Raw genomic sequence first — 21687 nt, forward strand, 5'->3', positions numbered from 1 at the left:
AAAGACCTGTGAAGTACTGGGGTGTGGCTGTGTGTGGGTGCCCAGGAAGCTGTCCCAGCCCAGGCTGCCAGGGGGGGAGGTGACAGAGGGTGACAGAGGGAGAGAGAGGCAAACAGACAAAGGGAGGGAGACAGAGGGATGGAGACAGAGGGATGAGGGCGACAGAGGGAGGGAGACCGAGGGCGACTGAGGCAGGGAGACAGAGGGAGGGAGAAATAGAGCAAGGGAGGGCGAGACAGAGCGAGGGAGGGAGACAGAGAGAGGGAGGCAGAGAGAGAGAGAGAGAGAGAGAGAGAAAGAGAGAGAGAGAGAGATGTGTGTACGCCAGGTCAGGTTGCTCAGTGAATGAGGGTGTCTGCACCAGGGGCCTGTGTCCAACCACATGGTCAGTTCCCTTACTCACTAGCCCTGCCCCCTTCCTCACTGACCCCGCCCCCACCCGTGTGGCACACTGCCACAAACCACACAGCAAATTTGGGACCAGAGAGAAAGTATGTGAGTTCCCATGGTGTAGAGTAACCCCCAGTACCTGGACATCTATGTACCTAATCAAAGTCATCCGGACTGGTATCCCAGTCCAGTGTGTGGTCGCATTGTTGATGAAGATGATCATGTTGCAGTTCTTGTTGCCGGTGACCTATTAGGGTGACCCAACATTTCACAAGTACTCACACATGTACAATCAGTGTGTCAATTCTGAGGTTTGTCGTGACCAAGGTTGTAACAATGCACTTTGATTGTAGGAAGTGCAGTGTGTGGGAAATGTGCATGCATAGTGCATAAAACGTGTCATGAAACCACCATACAGCGCCACTGGTGTTGACTGCAGTGTTGTTGGTGCTGCTGTTGATGGTGTCTAGTAGCATCTCCTCTCTCACTATGCCACACATATTTCTCATTCTCAACCCTGTGATATGGTGTGTCATGTGGTTGCCCGAAGAGTAAGTGGATGTGTATTCGGTCACTACTTGTGTGTTGAAATTGATCAGTCAAATGCTAATCCATTACAAATGCTAAGAAGTGTGCAAAGGTAAGCCATGCCATGTGTATCAGCGTGGTGAAGTGTGTGGACAGTCTGATCTTGTCGAATAAACCACATAGTGAAAATGATTTTGAGAAGTTGTGTCATGTGAATCTTATGCTCTGCTAGTGACAGATGACGTCGACCAGTAAGTTTAGGTTGTGTCACAAGTTATTGTTGATGGTGTGTGCAAACCTTCACTGTCCCCAGTGGGCCCGGCAGGTGAGGTGGCTGTTGTCTGTTCCTCCGTTTTAGCTCTGGACATACAATTGCATGGCTTGTGTGGTGTCACAGGTCTGCCATCAGCATGAGATGCATGTCTGAATGTGAGCTGTGTCATGTGTGGCCTATGTCATTTGAACATTCACATGGCGGTGACTGCGAGGAGTGTGGATCAGTGCCATGGCTAGATGTTAGGAGAGCCAGGCTGCCTGTTGGTGTCTGTGGTTTTTGTGCAGGTATCATTCCCATTTTGTACACTTGTAGTGACACTTAGGCAACCGTGCAGCAAACACCAGCAAAAAGGATGATTGGAGGATCAACACTGAGGCAATGTACTCAGCATTGATGCTGCTAAATAGCCAGAAGCAACACATGTCTAACCAAAGTCTAAAAATAGCAAAAATCACAATAGAAAAAAATGTCAACAATGCCAACATAGTATGCCTAATGAATCATGTACCCATCTCCCCATTACATGTCATAGGTGATCAAGGATATGCTCTCTGCCCGTGGATGATGACACCAATACGAAACCCCACCACCCAGGCACAGAGGCAGTACAATGCTGCACATCGACGCACACGTGGTATCGTGGAGCGTACATTTGGCGTGCTCAAGTCACATTTCCGTTGCCTGGACATTACAGGTGGCAAACTGCTGTACAGCCCAGAAATGGTAAACAAAATCATACTAGCATGTTGTGTATTGCACAACATTTGTGTCCGCACAAATGCCCCCTGGATCCAAGTGCCTGCAGCACCGGGCGATGACCAGGATGATGACGAAGATCAACGAGGTGGCCCACACACCACAGCCACTGCTGCCGGAATTGCCCGAAGGAACAGGATCATAAACAATAACTTCACTTGAGCACATCACATTCTGGCTGACAAAAACAAAGACATGTATATGGAAAATTACCTCAAGAACTGTTTGTGACAATAAACAAACTCAACACACATACCCTGTCTGCAAGTTACTTTCCTGCATCAGTATATCACTATGAAATGTTACCATTGTACAATAATTGCAAGTAAGAGTCCAAAAGTAAAATCCTGGTGTGTATGTTTCATCATCACAGAGATTCAATAGTGTGTCAATCGTGCACAACTTGACTTTACAAGGAGTAAAACCTGGCACACAATTCATCAATGGTTTTGTCAAATAGTATGTAATTCATGATTCACAGGGTGTACTTATTATTAAAAATTGAAATGTATGGGTTTGTAAGTGCCAAATAATGAATTTTATGGTTAATTCGGTGTTAAATTTCACTGTTAAGGCCGTGAAAAGGGGGACAAATAAGAAAATTGGGTGTGGAATGTTGCTCAAATCTGAGAAGTGGGTGTGGAATGGGGCTCAAATCTGAGAAGTGGGTGTGAACTGTGGGTTGAAGCAGAAAAATGGGGGCGAAATTGGGGCTCAAATCGGAAATATGGGTCCTCAATTGGGGGCAAATATGAAAAGTGGGTGTTAAATGGTGCCAATTCTGAAAATATATCTCTGCATGCCTCCAAGACATTGAATGAGCCACCAGCAGAGCTCACATACACACCATCTCTGGATACCTTCATGAAGACCGTCAAGACCGGTCTCGACGTTGAACAAATCGGCTCATTGTCAGTATGACCCAACAGACAAGATGAACTATCTGACCATCTCCCTGCAACCCGTGGTGGACAAAGTCACTGAGAGACACATAAACACCCAGCTGACTGGCTACATTGAAGAGAACTCCATCATGGACCACTCCCAGTCTTGTTTGGGTATCAAGCACAGCACCAAGAACGTACACCATGCTGACAATGCTTAAATATGCATGCCACGTGACCTGTGTCACATTGTGGACAACACATCCTACTACACCTCTATGCAGCCTCAAACACCCTCTCACACACCACACCCTAGATGCCAGACACCACCACAAGGGGATACGAGGAACAGCCCTCACCTGGATCCACTCCGTCTTTCCCGCAATAAGCCAAAGGACCCTCACCCACCCCTATCTCCTAAACCACAGGCAACAACTGTGGAGTCTCCTCCACCTGCTTCAACACCCTCTGTATGCTTAGCAACATCTACAGATGGATCCAGACAGACACAAGGAAAACAGTCACCCAGGCCCTCGCCAGCAGCAGACTCGACTATGGAAACGCACTCCACGCTGGAGCCACCACCAAGCTCATCAACAGACTGCAAAAAATCCAGAATGCCTCTGCACGCCTGATCCTCGACGTCCCGCGCCGCAAACACATCACCCCCACCTGAGGAACCTGCACTGGCTCCCCATCGATAAAAGAATCTCCTTCAGACACCGTATCCACGCACACAAGGCATCTACGTACCCAACAGGAAACTCCGCTCCGCAGACCTCTCCCTGGCTACCGTCCCACGCATCCGTAGAACCACAGCCGGAGGCAGATCCTTCTCCCACCACACCGCCAAGACCTGGAAGACCCTCCCCCTCAACGTACGACAAACTGAAGACCTTCTAACCTTCAGGAGACGACTCAAGACCTGGCTGTGCGACCAGTAGCAACAGCATCCCCCCCTCTCCCCACCCTCAGCGCCTTGAAACCCTTGCCGGTATGTAGTGCGCTTGAAAAAATATTTGATTGATTGATTGCTTGCTTGAGTACCACATGGAGCGTCACTAAGACACACGTTTTGCTATATGCACATGTCCCCACTCACTGAAATTGCTAGACAGCACGGGGTAAGCATATCATCCTACACAGACAACACACAGCTCATCCTCCCCCTCACAAATAACGCAGAAGACACAAAAGCCAGCTCCCAGGAATGAATGTCGGAACTAGCAGATTGGATGAAACACCTCTGCATAAAGATCAACTGTGAGAAGACTGACCTCCTCATCTCCGCTCCATCAACATCCACATGGGACAGCCTATGGTGGTTGTCTGCCCTTGTGAGCCCGCCCTCACAGACAGACCATGCACGCAAGTTTGGCATCATCCCAAATCCACCATCATCCTGCCCAGCCAGATCTACTCCATTGCATGCTACAGCTGTCTACAGATCTAACCAAATCCATCACAATGGATAACCCCAGGATGCATTAAAATTGTCACAAACGCACTCATCCCCAGCAGACTGGACTACTGCAACAAACTCTACGCAGGAAAATACAAAACACCACTACACAAGTTCTAACAGCCTGAAAGCTGCAGACACACCTGTCTTCAGAAACCCACGTCCCAAACACAAGAGGCAACACATACAGAACATCCAATGTAGCACCGACAAGGAGAAAGTAATCCGCAAACTACTCACACACACCTACAATTCACTACACATCATCAGGCACAAAGACATCCACGAGAGAGTCAACCTCAACATCCCCAAGAGGAACTGCTGCTCTGACAACCTTGCCCTTGCAGACTCGACCGGGATCGGAAAATCACAAGGCAGAGGAAGAGCTGCCACCTACGCCGCCAGCAAAGCCATGGACAAGATGAAAGTCAACTTCAAACAATCTCACACCCAGCATGCTTACATGCGGAACGACACAACATGGCTATTTGGCTGAGGCGGAGCTGCACTCCCACTCCCCCACAGCGACTTGGGAGCCTCACGTGTGAGTAGGGCACATCATGCCCACCCTTATTGTCGGATTGATCTGCGCTCATACTCATCACCAACAGACCACCCCAGGGGAGTAGTACCCTTACAATTCACATCTCTTTTTTGAATGAATGTCTGTGACATTACCAAAAGATGTGGGGATGAGTAATGTCACATGCCATTGTGGGTGTCAACTGTCTTGGAACATAAAAGGTAGTCTGTGTATACCCCTGATGAAGTGTTGGCTATGGAACAACAATTCCCATTCTGTTAGGTGCAGGGGGATACACAGTACCTGGGCCTACAACATGCTCCGACTCTTGCCTGTACAGCGAAGCTCAAATATTCAACACAGTTGGATGAGACGGCTAAGGCACTGGACGCCTGCTCAAAACTGAGCCTCACATGGTTTTGATGCATAGCGGGAGAGAAAATGTAGTCTTCCACGCATTTCCTATGTATGTCAATTTGGACACATGGTGTCCCACCCCCGTGCACTCACACAATTGCAAGCCCTCATTAATAAGTCTGTCAGGGAGGGCAAGCGGACTTGCCTCTCACTTGTGCATCTTACACGGCCGAAAATGCAAGGTTGCCTGGGATTGCCCCTCATTGTTGGCTACTAACAAGCCACATGCCTTTGATATATAGTTAAATGGAATAGGCTGCTATCGGAGAAGCAATGGAACTTCATGGACCAGTCTGTGGCGGGCAAAAACATCTGGATCTAACTGTGGTTAGCCCATAAGCACTGGCCCTGGGGCTTATACTCTTTGCTGGTTAGGGCGCCCACCCACAAGGTCTTGGACAGGGTGGCAGTATGGAAGGGGTGGGCCTCTTTCCCCTCACCGACGAACTACAGCGTGGATAACCCGGATCGGGAATCAGCGATATTCCATCGCTGGCAAAAACAGGGCTGCAAGAGCATAGGGTCTATCTTTGAGCTAGAAGGGCTTGTGCCATATCTGCGGCCCATACAGGATTATGATTTTCCCGCTGCTGTTGTGTATTCATAATGCCAAATAACACACTGGGTCACGGGACTCGACGTTGTTTACGTCATATGCAAAGTGGTTAGCGCTAAGGAGGACAAACATTCCCTCATATCTGAGATGTACAAAATGCTTTTCACTAGTCTGAATGGTCAGTGCACAAAAGTGCAGGTTTTGTGGGAAATGTAGCTGGTGAGGCCAATTTCATCCAAGGAATGGGAATGTATCCTGTATTGCGAACACCACACTGCGCACAGTGTAGCGGGGGCTGGATCCCCCTTCAAGGCTTGCTCTCATTGGTGTTTCACACCTGTGCAACTACATGTCTGGGATAAAAGCAAGCCAGATCGCTGCTGTCGGGGATGCTGGATGACTGGTACCCTTGTGCACTTACTCTGGCATTGTCCAAAATTGTAGAGATATTGGGGTGAGTCCTTAGATAACATAGATACAGCGTGCAACATTGCAATGCCCGGCGCTCCGGAGTACACTCTCCTTGGCCTCTCACAGCCGAAGGCCTTCCCACTAACATTCCTTAGGGCTAGGCAAATAGTCCCAGCGTTGCTGGCGGACAGGCCGGTTATCCTAACACAGTGGGGTACAGTGGCAGTTCCAGGGCTCCTGTCCTGTTTACAACGTCTAAGGAACCTATTAGCTCTGGAGCGTCTGTCTCGGGGTGCAGAGGGAAGGGTGAGAGATTTGGCAACACCGTGTTGCCCCTTTGTGATTTCATTGTCCAGAGATATGAGGGAAGTCCCATGCCCAAAGTGCTTGCAGGTCTGACGCATTCCACCGATGGGGCAATCATCCTCCGCCGCTCACCCAGTGGAGTGACGAGGTGACTCCCTTCCACACATATTGTGTATGCTTACTATCATCTAGGTAGGCTGCAACCAGTGCGGAAGGTGGGGTTGTGGGAGGGTTATTAGGGGAGGGGCTTCTTTTCTCCCCTGTTCTTGATTGTTTCACTTGTCTGTTTTACATGGTTATTCTTTGGAAAATGGAAGACGCTCTTAGTGGCTTGTTCGCTCTTCCGGTATGCGGCCGACCTCCGGGTTGCGGCTTAAATGCTGTGTAAATGCTCACAATGCTTGCACGGCCGGTATCCGGATGTAGCCAGCAAGCTGTCTTTGCCACATTAGCCTGCCTTCCTATAAAAATATGTAACCCTAAAATGGAGTCTGCCTTCATTGTGCAAACCTATCTTCACATTGTATTATTGTGCTGTGACCAGAGTTTTGGCCTGAATGTCCATCATTGCTATAAAAATGGCGGGCCGTGAGATTCTTATCTCAAACACAATGATATGTCCCCCGCGCATTTAAAAGGACATGGCTGGACACACTCCCCAATACTGTATCAGCATCAGGCCAGTAGCAGCCTCTTAGCATGAAGAAACCCATTGCAAACTATGAAACCTGCCGCATACACATCACAGTAAGCCTATGGACATTAGCAGCCCCTTAGCGTGCAGATTCTGATCGCATTTCATAAAACTGGACGCATACACATTACAGTAAGCCTATGGACATTAGCGGGCTCTTAGCGTGCAGATTCTGATCGCATGTATTCAGCCTGATGACATTAGCTGCCCCATAACATGCAGATTCTGATCGCATATCATAAAACTGGACGCATACACATTACAGTAGGCCTATGGACATTAGCGGGCCCTTAGCGTGCAGATTCTGATCGCATGTATTCAGCCTGATTACATTAGCTGCCCCTTAGCATGCAGATTCTGATTGCATTTCATAAAACTGGGCGCATACACATTACAGTAGGCCTATGGACATTAGCGGGCCCTTAGCGTGCAGATTCTGATCCCATGTATTCAGCCAGATGACATTAGCGGCCCCATAGTGTTCAGATTCTGATCGCATTTCATAAAACGGGCCGCATACACATTACAGTATCAGCCTGAGTACATTAGCGGCCCCTTAGCATTCAGATTCTTGTCGCTTTGTACAAAAAATGCCACTAACACACAGGAAGTGATGTATGCCTGCTTCCTGCCTCCTTGTGTGTGCCATTCACTTTCACTTTCTCTTTTGAGCACATTGTGGTGGATTTGGCTGAGTGAGGAGGTGTTTTGTGGATTGTGGTGGTGGATAGTGGATTTTGGAGTGTTGCTGTGTCCTGTCTAACGTGTATTTTTGAATTATTTCACATTTTATTTACTTTTTACTGTCTACTGTCCTCAGTCTTGTTGTGTTTGTTGTGGGTTATTTTCCTTTATTGTCATTATTGGGTTTTCTTTTGGTAGTCTGGGGTGAGAACTGGGGTGAGTGGAGATGCCGGCGGAGGGAAGGTCAGGGCGGATGTCAGAGGGGGCATTGGGGGGCTTCCTGTGATTGGTGCGGTGCTACCTGCCTCTGATGCTGGAGAGGGGAGGACGTATCCTCCAGGGCTATGGTGTGGCTGTGCGGAAGTTACGGTGGGAGCGTGTGCAGGTGCAGATGCTCCGCTGCTTCAAGGTCAACAGGACCGTGCGCCAGTTGAAGCACTGCTGGCAGGACATGCTGGCGCGGGAGGCGGACCTGCTTGACTACACCGGAGTCATGCCTGGCATCCAGGGTGGTAAGTACCAATTCCCTTGTTGTCCACGACTAATGTTACGTACATATATGAGTGACATGTGTGAGAAGAAGATATGATGTCTTAATGCTGTCCCAAGACCGTGACACTGTACCAACGTGGTTAATGCAATGCGACTTGCTAAAAATACTTGCGCAAGATGGCCTTGACCTTGGAATTGCATGACTCACTCTTCCCACTACAGTGTGTGCAACAGTACAGAAGGTGTTGGGATAGTCAATCAAAATACCCATTATTGATGTGCGCCATGCAGTGCAAGGTGGAGTGACGATTGGCGTTGCAATGACCGCGTAGATTACATTTGCCACTGGAAATACCACATAGGAATGGAGATCCCCGGTGTTAAACATCCCAAAATACATATGCTTAATGTGAGCGTATACTCAGCAGGAAGGGTTGCAGGGGCGTGGCGGTGTTTGCATGTTGAAGTATAGCAAGGGCTGTGTCTTTAGAAGAGCAATGTTCAGAGTTAGTGCTTGGAGATGGGGAGCAACTTTACCTATCAGAGGTGTAGCGGAAAGTTGCCACAGGCCATATCTGCAAGGTATGAAAAGGAGCAGACTCACAATCTGGTCTCTCTGGGGCGGGGAAACATGGCATAGGCCAGCTGGTCGGATCGTCGGGTCCCTTGATGTGCCATGGAAAGAGAGTTGTACGTTAAAGTATGTTCACCCAGTGTTGTGGATGGCTGTGTGAGCCTGGGTGCACATCTTGAATGTGACTCTAACTTTGATGTGGAGACAGTGGAGTGTGCACAGGTGGTGGGAGGTGTGACAGGGTCCTGGCAGTGTGAGGATCAGTCCTGTGGTTGCATTTGAGATGTCCTGCAGCTTGCAGATGTGGTTCATGTAAATTCTGTCATGGACTGTGGTGCCGTAGTAGGGTGAGCTATTGCACAGGGCATGAGTGAGTGTCTATATGTGTTTGAGTAGGAGTCATTTCACTGTCTGACATAGGAGGCAGAGTTTGTCGAAGCACGATGATGAGACCGGATAGATCTTGCAATTATCTTGGACATCGGAGTCCATGATGGATTATATGTTGCGTGCCTTGGCTGTGTTGGGGTGTGGGTTCCCCATGCCGTGTGAGGACCCTGTGTAATTCCATGCGTGGAGGTTTTGGAGCATGATGGGTACTTACCTTTTGTTGTTGCTCACTTGTATGCAGCTCTTTGACATTCATCTAGCAAGCTCTGCCATGGATTCGCAATACTTGTGTTTGCTGGAGTTTTGTTAGTTGGATATGTCGAGGAGGAGTTGCCAGTCGTATGCCTATGATACAATGTTGAGTCCATAGCTAATCCAGATTGTGGCGTGCGGAGACATGTAGATGTGAAAGTTGTATGGCTGAATGTGGATCTCTGGGGGACTCCACGACTGGTTGTTGTAGGCTACAAGACAACAGAGGGGTGTCTGACCCACACCGTATGTACGTTGAGGAAGGAGCAGATCCAGTTGAGGGCCTTTCTTGGATCCCTTTGTTGTGGAGTCTGCATATTCGTGGGCTTTGTGAGACAGTGCTGAACGCCGCAGCGATTGGTCAAGGATGATGAGTAAAACGTTTTTGTTTTGCGCTCCGTGTAGACGCGGTGCCTTGATATTGCATGACACAACTCATATGTGCGGCTAGGCCAGCAGTGATGTTTTGGCTGTGCAGCCTCTGCTTCCACATGTTCGTGTGTGGATGCCATTCAAAGTAGGCCCAGTCATGTGGCCAACATGAAGTCAACACCACAGGGATGTAGCATTGTCTGTCAATGTAACAATTCACATTGTGAATATGCCACGTTTGCTGGGGTTTGCTAACCGCACCTATTTGCCTTTGTCCTCTCAGATGCCAACCCATCACTGCGGGGGACATTGACCGTTTCCGGGACCTACATGCCACTGGTGAGTAGTGACAAGAAATATTGGCATGTTCGTGGTTATGAGTGTCTGTGCCAAATGCAACACGTTGTTGATTAGCAGTATGGGTGTGTCAATTGCCTATGATGTGCAGAGGTATTCAGCCTTTCGATCTGTGTCAAATATGGTAGTTTAAAGGGGTACAATGCATCTCATTCAGAGCTGTGACTTTGTCCAGCAACAGTCATTAATATACATGTCAATGTATGTGCCTATTTCCGAGCAACTAATGCTGCCAACTAGGCATTTACACTGGTCAATAGGCCACTAGCATTTACTCCCATATTCATTTGCGCAGCCTAGTCAAGATGGCACACTTACATGTGGTATACATCGTCCAAGGGGCGTGCAGTGGGTGTAGCATTGTGCACAAGGAAGCAGTGCTATTATGTCCGTACAAGGTCAGACATCTTGGCACAGTGATACCTAAGGTATGCGGCATAGCACAGAAGCAGAACTGGCAGGGTGTAGCTCAGATCCAATTTTGTCAATGGCGTGTTACACAAACACATTCCACAGATGTGTACGTCAATTGAAATTTGATATTTGTGCACTGCAATGGTGTTGACAGGTTATGTCCGTGTGGACATTCCATGCTGGAATCAGGATCATGTGTACCAACTCATCTGACACAATTGGTGATATCACTGAACACACATTTCAGACGCATGCATTAGTTATGCATCATTTGATGTGACATAGATTGGCAAATCCAGCCGGCGGAAACAATATCTGTGTGTACGCATTAGCCATAACAATTACACAACCCTCATGACCCCAGGGTGCCATTACAATGTGTAACCCATGGTAACAGTTTGTGTAGTTGATGAATGCGTGTTCATCTCTACTATGGAGTGAGATTGGGGGTTACAACACATGCATGACTGGCAGTTGTGGGTCAATGATGTATCCCCCTCGCAGTGGATGACTATCACCAATTGCATAGTAATGGTGGAGTGAGTAAGTGCCTAAGTCAGCATTCATACCACAAACATGTTTCCATGTGTGCGGCATGATGCAGCATGATTGCAAGTGTGAGTAGGACAGTCCCAGGCCTGTTATTGTGCATGTAGTGTGAGACTATAATAGGTAGTTATTCACACCTGCACACATACACCCTTGCCTGTCTTGGCACTGACTTGATGTACTGCACACAGTTCCTGGGGGACACACATGGCTGCACATGTGCATTGTACTTTTGATGCAGCTGTCTGTCACAGGATGGGAGAGGGTTGTGCTGTGCACATAATGGGTTATGCCTCCCGAATGAAGTCAATTGTACATGTCACCCACAGCCCGGTTGTCCGATGGTGCCATGTTTGTAGCGTGTTCTTAGCTTTCAGTTGTGTCAGTGCATGTACCATGCCATGCACTGTCATGTCAGTCTCAACAGCATGTAGTTATTGAATCATGCGTAGACATTGGGTTTAACAGGTCAGTCCTTGACTTAACAGGGTGAATGCAAATGTGTGGCCTCCCATGTTGTTTTTAACTTGTGATACAGATCTCTTGTTGGATGGTTACATAGTGTAGGGGACAGAAAACTGACATAGATTTTTTTTCTCTCAGACAACATGACACCTGAGGAACAGCACCGATTCCAGGTCGCCAAGGACCGGTACCTCCACGTGCGTAAGGTACATAAGGGATTTAAAATGATGGCAAGGAGGTACCGGGCTGAGAAGAAGGCAGGGACCTGGAAGTCGCTGCCGGAATGCGTCCTGACTGGCAGCGGCAACAGACCATCAACCTCAGGTGTCAGTGTGGCTCCCAACCTGTCAATCCCCCTGCCGTCACACCCGCACCGGTACCAGGCACCATCCACCGCCACCTCCACTAGCACCAGTCCACCATGCGCAGCCACCTGCACCAGCACCAGCACCTGCCCCCATGGATCCTGGACTGTCACAACTGATATGGATGGTCCAGGACAACACCAACATCCTCCAAGACATTCGCCGTGAATTTCTGTACCTCAACCGGCAGATACATGAGATCAGGGAACCACTTGGACTGCCATGAAGACTGCCCCTGTTCTCACCCCTCCACCTCTTCTCCCTTCCCACACTGTCCCTCTTTTAGTATTATGTTGTGTAATGTCATCGTTGTGTGTGTTATTTAGCATAGTTTTAGTGTAGGCTTAGTTAGGATTAGCTTTAGACTTTTTTACTTATTGAATGTTATAGGATTTAAAGATAGGTTTCATTTATCTTTGGGTGGGGGGTTGATGTATTTATTCATTTTCTGTGTTTGTAAATAGTTAGGTAGGATAGCTTTAGTGAGAAAAAATAATTGTAGTTAGTTTAAGGCTAGAGTTAGGGACATAGATTAGTGTAGGGTTGTTTTATATATATTATTGTTGAATAAATCTTGTTAATTTTAGATTTCTGCTTGCACTTATATCATGGTTGATGCGGGGGAGTGGGGCTTGCCCCATTGTGTGCAACTCATACCATCACTGGAGTAATCATTGTATGTGTAACTATTGTCCTGACATGTCACTCTGCAGGATGGATTGAGGCCAGATACCTTAGATGTGAGCACAATGATCTTGCATGTCTGATAGATTAGCAATTATAGTTTACGGCCTACTCTGGTGACAGTGCACAGGTAGGGGCTGACTGACGCTATGCACTTTGGCTTCAGTAAGTATTGTGGAATCAACTTCAGTGTGGCTTACTTTGTAGTTCCATGTATGTTTGTTAGACCTGTGCCCTTGGGTCTCCTCAGCAACGTGAATCTGTTGTGAACACCTAGAGATGTGACATGCAATGTGCTACATCACAACAATCTTTGACCAACACGTCCTGTGTAAGGCGATATGCCAGGAGATTATGCTTTGCTATCCTTCTTGGTGACACTACTTGTGTCTTGCAACAGACTTGTACATGTTGTCACACATGCATATTGTGAGAAAGTGGCTAGGTATATACTGTTCCCAAATAGGTACAGTGTGCACAGAGTCCACAGTCACCAGAGTTTTGGCAGAGGTTAAAGTTAGATATACCCTTACTCTCTAAAGTGGTAGCTTGGTCAAGCAGTAAGGCAGTATCAGAGGACAGTGTAAAGCATTTGTTGTACACACTCAGTCAGCAAATGGTCTCACACACTCAATAACTGAACTCTAGGCCAATGGTTTTTATATAAAAAATATATGTTTGTTTTATTTTTGAACCAACAATAGGTATCAAAATATACTTCCTCAGATTGCGAGGCTTTAGTTACATAGTTTTGCAATATGCAATTGACTTTGGTAGGTAATAGTTACAAGTTGTTGCAATAGGCAACACCATTTCAAACACAATAATACATTGAGCTCACTGTGAGTTTGAAGTTATGTGCAATAGATTACTTCCAGGATTACTTTTCTAATTCAAGGACTGGATCCTATATTCAGTCTTGGGCAAGGTCTTGGAAACATGTGAGTACATTTGTTGTAGTTGCTGTTGTGATTTTCAGGCAATATTTTGCTATTTCAAAACTTGACACTTAGAAGAAATTTAACAGAAAAACTGGAAATGATTTCCTATGCAAGAAAATTGTGTTATTGGTAAGTATGGTTGTAAGTGCTTTTAAGGGTCAGTTCTGGGCACCAAGATCCAGCACTGGGATCTCTCCTAATAGCAGGTGAGTATTTCCGTTTTTGTTACTTGGTTGCTTTTAGGCAAATATTTTAACTTTTAGAATGTCCGCACTTAGAAGAAATTTCTGATGAAACCAATCAATGTTACCCTATGGAATAAAATTGGGTTATCGGCTTTTGGGTAAGTACTCGACTGGCAGAGTGAAGGTTCTGGCCACAGACTCAGGGGTCCCCCAGGGTCAGGTTTGTACAGTTGTTACACCCTCTGCGGCACTGTGGCGGACGGGGGCAGAGTGAGTTCGGCCCGATGTTATCCTATGGGAGGCAGGGGGGCCTTGGTTGGTGGCTGTTGACTAGCAGAAGGGTAAAAATGCCAACAAGGGATTTTGTTTAGAATGAATACATTATTTAGAAATTTCAGTGAACTAAATCAATAAAAATGTTAAGATGAAATAACACCACTGTGAAATCAATCCACTGATCTGAACATCAATAATATATAATAACAACACACACGGGGGTTCTTTTTGTGATTTAAGCACAATGATTTTTATATTTTCATCAAAAGTAAAAAGAGTACAAAAAGAGACATAAATTGGAGCAATATATCATGAAAACAGGGGACGAGATTAAGTCCTCATTTCATCCAACAAACACATCTATTCCTAATAGGTTTGAACAGAGACAGAACTCTTTGTTGAGCATATGGTCTACTGTACATAACAAATAAACTGGAAGTAGATGGTAAAGTCAACGTTTCGGTCTTTGGTGGTGTCAATCCGTCAGACCATCTTCAGGACAATAATTGCGTAAACAAGACTCCTAAACAAACACAATGCAAATAGTTACATAGATGTAAACGTATTTTGCGCTAACAAACTAATGTACATGATCTAAAACATAAAATCCAACCTGTGTGTGAGAAATGGAACTGTCAATATTGTTATCAAACGAATCTGAGCTATATCCATCATCTATTGTTGAACAAGCTGTTGCCAATAATTTGTAACAAAAGATTGCTTTTATAGAAACAAGTAATTTAGGTAGGAGAACGTGCTTACTTTGAAATCTCAATAATGTTCTCACGTGACTTTGATTAAAATCGTGAAGATATTTGTACTGTGGTAAATAAAATAAATATTACCGGACTGAATTTCATGCGGAATCTTAAATTAAAGTAAATAGCTCAAAATAACAAGAGGCAGAATCCGTGGTATAAGAGGTTTCTAATGGGCTTTATTCCATTCAAAATGGCCGACTCGAGTCGCGGCCCTCAGGTTCCGTCACCACGAAGGTTCAGGAAGTGAAGTACAATAATTTATTAACAGACATGTATTTTTATAATAAGTACATTACAATGAAACGAATGTAGAAGGCGTAACATTTGATAAGAAAAGTGACGTGACAGTGACATAATCGAAACTAGGCGTAATAAGGAATAAAAGAAACATGATTGGTTAGAATTATCAGACATAGGTGGATCTATAAGATAATACTTGGCATAGATGCGCGCGCGGCAGCATGACGTGTAATTGACGTGCAACTAGGGGGTGAAGGGGACTTGACATTTAGCTCTACATGTGGAGACGAGAAGTCTGGGGTCAAGTCATCCTAATCCCAAATCATATCTAACATCCTATGTTTAAAGAACTATGTTATCCACAAGGAAGAGACTCTCGGACAGAATCTATTCTATACTGACTGTGTGCGTGTACAAGCGTCTAAGTGTCTATATGAGATGCGAGGGGCAGAAAACTTTCCATGGCAACAGGGCTATGAATCACTTGCAGGAGGACGGAAAGGCTGAGTCCTTTGCTTGTGAGCTAAAGGAAATGTTTACCTAAATCACTGGACAGGAATGCATCGGCTGGAGAGCAAAATAGATAATTCGAAGGTGAAATACAACTTCTTGGCAGACAGGCGAAAACTGGCCGAGGCAGGCACCGTTAGCTGCACAGGGAGTAGGACAAAGTTCATGGATACAGATGCGAGCTCAAGCTGAAGCTGTCAGAGACAGAGAGCAGGGAAAGGCTTTGAGGACAGAATCGGGCCTACTTGCCTGAACTGTAAAAATGGAGTAACTTAGTCATATAAAGTCGGTGGCCTTTCATACTTAGGAATCGGATATCCAGCCCATTGATGGCGGATCTGACAGAGAACATGTTGACGGTAGACACACATATGTTTGCGTCTTAGAAACTGGAACTGGAGGGAACATACATGTACTTGTAACATGCATATAGAACCGTTGGGGTCCAAGATAGGGGACATAACTGATCAGGAAAATCCACATTTCCACATTCCCTCCTTGTCCCCTTCTTGCCCTTCACGAGACATCAATCTTCATCATTCCATTGATTTGCTCATGGAGCATCATTTCTTCTTCTTTCTTCTTCCGGGATCTTGAGCGAAAACCTTGATGTGGAATACACGATGTGGCACACAGACCACAAATCGCTGGTCCACATTGCAGGCATAGACAACAACTGAAGAGCATAAGAAGGCCAATACCTAGGAAGGATAGAACTCTCCATCCCCAGGCTGATATCACACTCCAAAACCACCCGGACCACGTCCAAGTGCCTGGATTCTCGTGTATCTGGCTTACAATCTTATGAAGGCGTGTTATAGCTTTATATACAGATGGCGAATTTTCTGGTATGAATATACAGCAGCTGGATCCGATGACCCTACAAGCTCCGCCCCTATCGGCCAGGATGACGTCAAGGACAAGACGATTCTGGAGAACAACAATTCTCATCACTGATTGTTCCTCTGTCAGATTGCCTAGGGCGGCTATAGTCTCGTTTACTACAGCTTCAAGAGTCTTGGTGAGTCTGCGTATCAGCTTACTATTTGATATAGTACCTATATAGGGAAAGATACCTTTATTGAAATCTACATACTTGTCCCATGCTGTCTCAGTATAATCGACAACTGGGAGATCTCTTTTCTCTCTATTGTGTACTAAATGAACATTTCGATAATAATCAGGGGGAGCTAGGAAAACAGGTGGCAAAAGGAATGCTATGTAACAGGTACCATCCCAATCTAGAGGCAGACGCATATATGCCGTCTGACCACATATGAAGTAGGAATGGCGAGAAGCTCTAAATGAAGATTTGCCTTGATCACTATATTCTACTGTAGTAACGCATTGGCTATGGCCCATGTGTTTGGAACCAACTTTTCTTACACATAATTCACCCTTAACTGGAAATACTGACATAGTGGGCAGAATTAGTTCAACTTCGGATTTGACATTCAAAATCATAAGATTAGGCGTAAAATTACCTAATTTATACACTTCATTTTCTAAATCAGTTCCTGTTCTACTGGGGTGACCCTCCTTATTAGGGTGACAGACTTTGAATAAAACTAGATTCAGATTTCCCCATATCCAATGTTGTTGATAAACTGCTGTGTCTGGGTCTATGGAATTTAATAAACTAAACCATGCTCCACAGGAGCCATTGTGTGTGAATGGATGTGGAAAGAAAGGCAGAACTCCTTTGTTATTCTGATAGGGAGGAAGTCGGCCACACACCCAACAATTGGTCGCATTACTAGTCTGATGGGAATGATGTAACATACTAATGAATGTGTTATTGCGCAGCGCAAGTCTATAAGATAATTCATGTGGCGGTAGGTCACTAAAAGAATGTTCATCAGTTATATTGAAAACACGTTTAGAAACAGGATAATACATATGCAACAATATACTTGCAGTAACTATTAAAAAACTCAAGGAAGACAAAATCAATAAAGTCACAATACAGTGGTTACGCAGTAATTTACAATACGCATGTCGTTTCATTATGATTCTGGACTCTACATGATTCAGACCTAAGGGGTACATGTCGGGACAGATTCAACCGCTTCACCTTGGAGAGGACTTAAACAATCAAATCGTCCGACAGTTTAGATCTGGACCTGAGTTTCTGTTTATAGAGTTCGGTGCTACTGGCCTCAGCCAAAGGTAGCTTTGAGTCAATGGGGGAAGACACACGGGCAGTACTGTCTGTGTCAGGAGGAAGTCCATGAAATTTTTTTACGTGACTCGAATGAATCCACCCTTTTCGTCCCTCAATCTTCACGGCTGTTCTTGTGGTCAACAGGACCAACTTGGGTGCTTTCCACCTGGGCTCCAATTGACTTTTCCTGTCGAAGTTTCTCACAAAGACAAGATTACCCGGAACAACGTCATGGGGTTTCGCCTCAGTGTTGTCGGGAAAGGCTGCAGCTACCTGTGAACGAGAAGATTGTAGTGCAGACATCAAGGAAGCCAGGTAATCTGTCAGCATATTACAGTCAACATCAGTTATTTTACGTGGTATAGGCGTCCCCCACATATTCGGTGGTCTACCAAAGATCACCTCATACGGGGATAGCCCTGTTCTAGAGTGTGCTACCATTCTCATGTAAAAGAGTGCAACTGGTAATGCTACTATCCAGTCGACACCTTTCTCTCTACATATTTTGGACAGTCTGATTTTCAGTGTCTGGTTATGTCTTTCTACGAGACCTGCTGCCTCGGGGTGTCGGACACAGTGGAATTTCCACTGATATCCCAACAAGAGTGAGACATGTTTCATTAATTCGGATGAGAAAGGCTGACCGTTATCTGAATATACAACACGTGGTAAACCGTACCGTGGGAAGAATTCTCGAACTAGCTGCTTGGCAGTAGTCGGGGCAGTGTAATCTGATACGGGATACGCCTCTGTCCAACGGGAGAGAGCGCAGACAACTACGAGAACATATTTGAATCCTCGACAACGTTCCATCTGAATATAATCCATCTGGAGGACTTCAAAAGGATGGTCAGGAGGCTGAAATCCACCCTGCTCTACGGGAACACTCTTTCCTGGATTAAACTGACAACATATCATACAGGTACGAACTTTTTGTTTAGCTGCTGCTCGTAAATGTTTGTTGAACCAAATGTGCTGAATGCTGTCTAGCATAGCCTTCTCTCCTAAATGTGCTGGACTGTGAACTGTAGCTATAATGGCTTGAACCATGGAATCAGGGAGAAACCATACAGATTTCTCCTTCGTCATCCATCCTTGATCTGTCTGGATCCCTCCTAGTTCAGTCCACTTCTTTATTTCTTCTGCTGTGGCATGTGTCTGTATGTCAATTACGTCAAGTGCGGGATCCTTAATTGTCATACACTGTGTTGGTGTCTGAACTATTGGCTTTGTCATGTCTAATGTGCGATTCTGAGCAGTCTGTTTAGCTGTTCTGTCAGCTAAATCATTGCCTTGAGAAATGGTATCAGTAACCTTCGTGTGTGCTTTACATTTCATAATTGATATAGCAGTGGGTAGATGTATTGCGTCTAGCAAGGCATGAATGAGGGGTCCGTGCTGAATGTGGGCACCATGGGACGTTAGATAACCTCTCTCTCGCCACAGCACGCCGAAGTCGTGTACAACTCCGAATGCATAACGTGAGTCAGTGTATATATTAACTTTCTTATTTGTGGCTTGAATACAGGCTTGCGTTAGAGCAATAAGTTCTGCTGCTTGGGCTGACAGAGTATCTATACAATGTGTCTCAATAACTTCAGTGTCTGTTGTGACTGCATACGCGGCCACTAAATCTCCTTTACTTGTTCTCATGCATGATCCGTCTACATACAACGTCAGGTCTGGATCTAACAATGGAACGTCTGTCAAGTCTTGTCTAGGTTTCGTCTTTATTTCAATGATTTCAACACAATCATGAGCTAGTGGGTCTGTTCCAATTACAGGTAATAGTGTAGCAGGATTCAATGTATTACACCGTCGGATCTCTATGTGTGGTTGAAACAATGTCAGTTCATAACCGGTAAGTCTTGCTATGGTCAAGTGTTGTGTTTGTGTTCGGTTCACAAGAACCTCTACTGCATGTGGTACTTGAACTGTCAATGGGTGTCCTAATACTATGGCATCGCTTTGTCTGATTGCTAAAGCTGTCGCTGCCACTGATTTCAGGCATGCAGGCAAAGCCTGAGCTACGGGATCTAATGTACTGGAAAAATAAGCACATGGCTTGCGTGATCCTGCTTGATCCTGAGTGAGTACTGACAAGGCAGTACCTTCGCGTTCTGTAACAAAGAGTGTAAAAGGTTTGCTATAACATGGTGTTGCTAAAACAGGTGCTTGACATAAAGCTTCCTTTAGGCTTTCAAAAGCTTGTGTATGTTCCTGAGTCCAAGGGAGAACAGTCGATGTGGCTGCCTCCTGTGTGGTTAACTGAATGAGTGGTTTTGCTAGAAATGCGTACTGAGGGATCCACTGCCTACAATATGAAGTGAGGCCTATGAAAGCCCGCACCTCCTTTTGTGTCTGGGGTATTGACATGTTAGCAATTAACTGGATGCGATCGGGTGTAAGCTGCCTTCCCTCCTTGGACAGCGAGTGACCAAGATAAATAACTCGCTGAACACAGAATTGCAGCTTAGAAGGGGACACCTTGTGCCCCTTGTCGGCTAGGAAATGTAAAACTGTCAGAGAAGCTTTTTCACATTCTGGCTCGCTTCTCGCGGTGATCAGCAGATCATCGACATATTGAAGCAGTGCAGTATTGACTGGCATGTGGATACTGTCAAGTTCTCGTTTCAGTGCTTGGCTGTAGATGCTGGGGCTTTCTGTAAATCCTTGGGGAGCGCGTGAGAATTTAAAGCTGCGCCCATTTAAACTGAATCCGAACAAGTATTGGCTTTCCGGATCTATTGGGACGCTGAAAAAGGCATTCTTGAGATCAATTACAGTAAAGAATGTTGCTTCGGAATCAATTGCTGTCAACAATGATGATATATCAGGGACCACAGGGAATTGTGGTACAATACACTTGTTTAGTTCACGCAAATCAATAACCAATCGGTACACTGGTGGAGCAGTAGGATCAGTTCGTTTAAGAATCGGAATTATTGGTGAATTACATACATTGGAGTCTGTTTCTACAACTACTCCCTGGGCAATTAGCTCATCAATGATTTTCAACAAAGCCACTACAGCATCATGCGGTAACTTGTATTGTCGCATTCGTGGTAGTACCACTCCTGCTTTCAATGTAACTCGATAGGGTGTAATGTTCATGCAGCCAACATCCGTAGGGCCTTGTGCCCATAGATGTACTGGTAAAATCTGTAGTCGGGGATCCATGTCTCTAGACACATAGTGACCTTTAAAATCACGCAAAAACAACCTTACTCCTTCCGGAGAACAACATATTATGGCTCCTAGTGCTTTCAGAGTTTTAATTCCTAACAAATTTTCTGGGCATGATTTAGTAAGCAATAAATCTGTAGTTCGTGTCAAAGGTCCTATCGTAAGTGGTAGAGGCTGTGATACTTCATTAACAATAGGTTTTCCTGAAAAACCAAGGGAAACATTTTGAGAGCCTGAGAGGGGTGCCCCTGGAACTTCACTACGTTTTATGGTTGTTCGACTTGCCCCTGTATCGAGTAAGAATTTTCTATCTTGACCTAATAATTCACTATGTACATAAGGTCCTTCTTGATCTACCGGAATCTCGATAAGCGGTAAGTCAACTTCCCTCTCTAGGCTGGTTCATGCGTAACGCTGATACTCAGGGTATTCATACTGTGCAGTCTGATACATTTGTTGTGTTGTGGTTTGTGTGGCAGTAGCAGGCAACGGTGGTGCAGCTGGCACAAACTGTATGGGTTGCTGTGAGGCTGGCATAGACTGTTGCTGAACTGGCATGGACTGTCCATGCTGCATAGCTCCTTTTTCATTCTGATCTTGTCTAACTAATCGTGGTCTCTCT

Source organism: Triturus cristatus, chromosome 5_1 (genome assembly GCF_964204655.1).
Source record: "Triturus cristatus chromosome 5_1, aTriCri1.1, whole genome shotgun sequence".
Taxonomy (NCBI): domain Eukaryota; kingdom Metazoa; phylum Chordata; class Amphibia; order Caudata; family Salamandridae; genus Triturus; species Triturus cristatus.